Raw genomic sequence first — 6,527 nt, forward strand, 5'->3', positions numbered from 1 at the left:
ATGACAACAATTGAGGACCAGATTTTATGTGGATCCGATCCCCCTCTAATAGGCATTTGTATTATAGTTTCTCCCATCAAGCGAGACTTGGTACAATACAATCTTTGTGTTCCTTGTGACCTAGGTATGGAATGAAGATGGAAAGCTTCATGCATCACGAGAATAACATAAACTTTGTGGAAAGCTTTAACTATCCCAAGCCTCAATCCCAAGACCTCAAACACCTTCAAAGGTGGAGATAGCTAGCAAGGAATGAGGGTAGGGAAGAGGACGAAGAAACATTTCATAGGAGAAAGAACTAGTTCCTCACTTATCATCACTCTTCTTGCTAGCATACATAATAGCATAGTAATGAAGATAGCATTGAAGCATAGCTCTTGGTTGGATTTGCACTCCATAGCCAAGAGTGTTGGTGAAGGCTCTCAACTTCTCTACTAGCTTGGAGAAGGAGATGGAGCTCTTGAACTTTGCACTTTACATAGTGGGAGTGTGTGTGAGTGTGTGTGGGAGAGTATATCCCCCAAACATGCCCCTAGATTCCTTGGTTGAGACCCCCTTGTAGCTTAAGCTTGAAGCTCATTAGACCATAGTTTTGAACATTAAGGGAGCGATACTTGCCAAGCAAGAAAAAAATTTGTGCAAAAAGAGCAATAAGACAGGAGAAAAAAGGTGGGGGGGACAGGGGGAGGGGGAGGAATGTAGACCAAAAATTAACACTAAACGCATTTTTCTTATATTCAGCACATCAATAGTGTTAATCTTTTTGCAAGGGATGGGGGTTTATAAATAAGGGTTGAGGGTTACAAACCCAAGGAGGGTACAAGAGTTTGGATTAAGAGGAGGATTGAGGGGATTTTTGGTACAAGGAAGTAAATAATGACGCTAACTAGTAAAAAGTGCACCAATTGGGGGAGTAACATCAAAATAAGAAAGGCTTTAAAAGAAGGGTCAAGGCACAAACTGCAAAAACTTGGGGGGAAGGTCTTGGAATGGTGTACGCAAGTTTGTCTTCTTCGTGGATCATCAAGTCTTACTCTATTTTGTGAACAAGCGGTGCAATATAGGAAGAATAGTAAGATGGTTCATCATCCTACTTGAATTTGACTTCACAATGGTAGTCAAAAAGGGAACTATACACCAAGGAGTAGATCATCTATCAAGGATCACCTCAAGGGAAGCACCAAAGGGGGTAGACGATGATTTACCTGATGCTTATCTATTCTCTGTGAAAATTATTCCTAGATGGTTGAAAGATCTAGTGTCCCTAATGACCATAGTGTAAGTAGAGTCCCAAATACCACTTTCTCTTACACCACGATTGATAGAGAAATCAGCTCTGTATCAATTTTTGGCTGGAAGACTATTTCATAAGAACAAGGATGGAGTTTTTCTTTTTTGCATCAACCTAGAGGAACAAGACACCTACTTAATTCAAGCTCATGCTATGGTGGTAGGAATCTATTTTGCATAAGATCAAACCATACAAACAGAACATTCCCTAAAGATATGATTAAACAATGATGAAGAGCAATAGAGACTAAAGCAACCAACCATGCAATGATTGGAAATCAGCTATATCGATGAGGAGAGGACCAACAGCTTAGCTTGTGTGCCAATGAACAGGATTATCTTCCTATCCTCAAACAAGCGCATGTGGCTCTTAGAGGAGGCAGTTACTCTCATGAAAGTATAGCCAAGGCTATATTGATGACAGGCATCTAGTGTCCAACTTTGTTTGCTGATGCCAAAGAATTTTTTCAATGATGTGATTCATGTCAGTGAGCACTGGTTCCAACGAGAATTGATAATATGCCATTACGACCTACGATGGGAGCTCGCACATTATTTGCTAAGTGGGATATAGACTTTGTGGGCCCAATACAACCATCGGCATACAAAACTCAAGCACGATATATTATTGTGGCCATGGATTACTTAATTAAATGGGCTTGAGGAAAGAACCACTAGGAAGAATGATGCTAGAACGACAGCTGCATTCCTGTACGAAGGCATATTCACTAGATATGGACTTCCTATTGAGCTTGTAAGTGATCGTGGATTGCATTTGCTCAATGAGGTAATAGAACACATGCTAAACAAGTTTATGGTAATCGACAATAAATTTGCACCCTATCATCCCCAAGGTAATGGAAATGCACCTGCATTTGGCCTTGTGGGTGTATCAAGTTTCATTCAAAATAGCATTGAACACGACTCCTTTTAACCTAGTCTATGGACTAGATGCAATACTGCCAATAGAATTCTTATTACTCACTCTTCAAGTTACGCATGAGTTGTAATGGAAAGGGCACAAGTTGTCAGAGCAACTCAAGGACTTAGAAAGACTAGATGAACAGAGACTGCTGTCCATTGCCCATGTATATGCACAAAAACAAAACAACAATAGTTTTTTGACTCAATTTCCTACCAAAAGTTTTCAAACAAGGGGATTTGGTTCTAGTTTAATCCTTGAAACAACATATACCCAAATTCAAGAAAAAGATGCACGGTCCTTTTGTCATTGAGGATGTTTCATTGAGTGGTGTTGTGGGCCCATTAAGCTTGCTACATTGGATGGACAGGAAATGTCAAACTGAATACGTGGGTGCAGACTTAAAAAATATCACTTGTCACTGACACAAGAGATACTCAAAAGGGCAATGCATCTAAAACTAGAAAATAAACCAACATCTCTAGATCCAACAAGCACACCATGAAGCAAGGGCAGCAGCAAAGAGAAAACACAAAATTTATCAAATTACCAATATTGAGGAAGATGAAACAAATGTTGATCCGTACATTGCTGTAAAGTAAGGGGCTGAAATGTTACCTATTCATATATTGATCGACTCCATGGATCATATGAATATAATATATTGGAATCTTTATCAAAAGATGCTAAAATTGATACTACATCCCATGCAAATGACATTTACAAGATTCAATGGAACGATCAACACAACTACAGGTCTTGTGGAGCTCACAATACAAATCAATGGATATGAATGTCCCCATAACTTTTTTGTGTTTCCACCAAATGCTTCGACTAATAAACTAATAATGGGCACACCATGGCAACACAGATACAACACATATATCCAATCAGCCAACAACCAAGTGCATGTTGTTGTGGGGACTATCAGCATAGCTATAGATTTTGTGGATCTCACAATACACATCAATGGAGATGAATGTCCCCATAACTTTTTTGTGCTTCCACCAGATGCTTCGACTAATCAACTAATATTGGGCACACCATGGCAATGCAAATACAACACGTATATCCAATGGGTTGACATTCAGGTGCATGTCGCAGTAATGTATGTTGATTTTTCTTCCAGGGAAGATATCATGCCTCTTTTTAAAAAAAATACCAACAAAGACAAGAATGAAGCCAATGGGGTAACCCCAAACAAGAAACGACAACCAAAATAGGCACTATAGCTACTGAGTCCATGGATAGATTGAAGATACAACTATCGGTCATCCGCTCCCTTCAGAACAAGCGGCGAAGATGCAGCCACCTATCTCAGAGACCACCTCAGAAACTGTCTACTCATGGACAAATTAAAAACCTACCAAATCTAGATAGCAAAACAGCCACCTGCGAGAGTGAAGCAAGTGCCAAATAAAACATAGACTATACAAAAAATTTGGATACCTAAAGGAACCCCACAAATTCAAGGAAATCTTGTTTGTATTCCAAAAGTTTAACTACAGTTGCCAAAACAATCTACTCCAGTAACCATGACAAATCAGACTGTTAAACAAGCTTATTTGTTTCCAAATCCATGGATATTTCAAGACACAACTAGGTGGATACCAAAGCCCAAAGAGGTGCAGCAACTACCGACACAAAAATGGACTCCAAAGAAATAGGGATTACCAATAGAAACATCCAACCCATTCGTGTCGCAGCCAGTACAACATTCTTCCAAAGCCACGACCAAAGAATGGTGGCCAATACTTCAATCACAATCTCAATACTCAAACTAGCAAAAACCTTCAACAATTCATCAACAAGTTACTATTGAGTTGCAACACTTACTACATGGAATGCACTCATTGAGGACCATACAAGTGAACCTCGCCATCGAATGCCCTTAAGAAATGTGCTTAAGACCCACCTCTTGCACAATATCAATTTTTTTCATACATTGATTGAGTATTCACATGTATAGCCCCTTACATGGCCTTGCATAAGGCACAACTTTACGGCCCATGCATTACACAACCTTGACACACTGTCATCTAGGAGGACTCAAAATAGGAGGGGGGCGGCATTTTGAAGCATTCTAAATGCAAAGTGTGAAACCAGAAAGAAGAAGAGCACAGCTTTACGACCCATGCACTACACAACCTCGAGGACATACTGTCGTCCAAGAGGACTCAAACTAGGAGAGGGGGCGGCATTCTAAAGCATTCCAAATGCAAAGTGTAAAGACAGAAAGAAGAAGGGCACTGTTTTGTTGATTTTTGTGTTGTAATTTGCGTTTGATTTCATTTTTTCCACAATTGTTGATTTTGTGCACTAAAAGTGAAGAAACATTTGATAAAAATGAGCTCTTATGTATGTGTAAATATGCTAATTACAAGTCTTTTTGCTAAAATTAACAATAAGAAGTAGAATAAAGCACTTAAAATTTGCAAATAAGGACTTTCTGTTGAAAGTTGACTTCTTTTATTTATCCAGCTAGTTTTTAGGTTTTTTAGATCAATTTTGCTTTTTTTAATGTATTTTTTGTTTTTTACTAGTTTTATAAGCAATAAATGGAGACAAAAGCAAACAAATTACCAAAAAATCTAAACATAGATACATGGACTCCAAGAAAACACAATAATGTATAGAATTCAATTTGGGGTAACAACAAGCAAGTTATGGCCAAAATTGGATAAGTTGTTGAAAATGATTTAAAGCTGGAAAAGCTTAATTGAACAAAATGGACAGATTGGGGTCATACGGTGTCCAAATTCAAAACATTTTGACACAATGGTCATCAGGCACATACAGTAGGAGTAATTGTGAGGTTGGGGAAAAAACTGACTAGGGAGCCTTCATTTTTCAATTGTGAGTTTTGTGTGTGTGTGTGTGTGTGTGTGTGTGTGTGTGTGTGTGTGTGTGTGTGTGTGTGTGTGTGTGTGTGTGTGAGAGAGAGAGAGAGAGAGAGAGAGAGAGAGAGAGAGAGAAATCTACTTCAAAGCTACTTTTCTCGTGATTCCTATGCCCATTACACTTTGAGCTTCGACAACAGATATGAGAGGTATGTTCCCTATCTAATACACTACCTTTTGATACCATTGCATGTCAAATCCGGCAAGGGAAAGAACGGTTAGGCTCGAACCCAGAAACGATGACCACACCTACTCGAGACAACCAATCATCACAAAAATCAATGGGATGGTCAATTTTAGGTTGACTAACATACTCCTAACTTCAAAAGTCAATTTTGGGTCACTTGAAAAACCCTGCAAGAGAAAATCATGTTTCTTGCCAACTGCTGCTAGAATAAACCTAAATTTGATCAACATCCTCAAGGTATCAAAGCAATGAACTTTGGTAAAGAAGCTTGCATAGATGGGATAATTTACAGAGTTTCTCAATGGAAAAACTCTTGTAACACGAGAAATCCTCAAAATCAATGTAAAGCAGTAACAAGAGGATGAATGTTAACTGAGTCAACGTCAATTTTTAACAAAAGCTGCTAAAGACCAAAGACGTACGGATGCACATCGAGGATGAATACAAAGAAATAGTAAAGATTGGAGTTACACATTTTTCTCGTTTTTCCAAAATGGTTATGTATTGTAAATTCCCGATTTATTTCAAGCCATTGTAATATTTTAATGTGTTACGGGCTCAATGGAAGTTCCAAGCTATAAAGAACAGGTCAGTTAATGTGCCTAGGTATCAGATCCAGTAAATGGTGGAGCCCTAAAGGCCTTGGGCGCTCGAACATTGCATATCCTTACCCTAGGTACATAAGGCAGTGTGTAAAAGAAATTAGTTCTCTCAAGCTCATTTGTTGAGAGCACTCTTTGGTGAGAGCTCTTGAGGTGTGTGGCTATGAAGTCCTTGAGCTTCTCCTTGCTCATGAGACTTGATTAACACTAATCAATGATTCATTCTCTCTCACTATGCCTCTCTCATGCTTCTTATGATTGCTTATGATGCTTATTTTAGCTAGATCTTAACTAATTAGTGGTTAATCTCTCTCTAATCTTGTGTGGTTGCCCCCTTTTGCTTGTGTGTGCATGTTGGCTTGATTGGAGTGTGGTGCTCGATAGATCTATGTGTGTGTGCTTGCGATTAGTGTGTTGCATGATAGGATTAGTGTTGTGTGCATCTTGCAATTGTAATGTGTGTGATTGGGTTGATTAGAGGTGAAGATAAGTGGATATGGAGATTGCCCTTCATTGTGGCTTAGCTCCTCCATAGGCCGAGAAGCTCACCTCGTAGAGTTAACCATTTGTGTTGCCACGATTAGCTCACTAATCGTGTGAGTGTTTCCATGCCCTAGCCGGGTAGC

The sequence above is a fragment of the Adiantum capillus-veneris genome, chromosome 11 (genome assembly GCF_014529385.1).
Source record: "Adiantum capillus-veneris isolate H3 chromosome 11, ASM1452938v2, whole genome shotgun sequence".
Lineage (NCBI taxonomy): Eukaryota > Viridiplantae > Streptophyta > Polypodiopsida > Polypodiales > Pteridaceae > Adiantum > Adiantum capillus-veneris.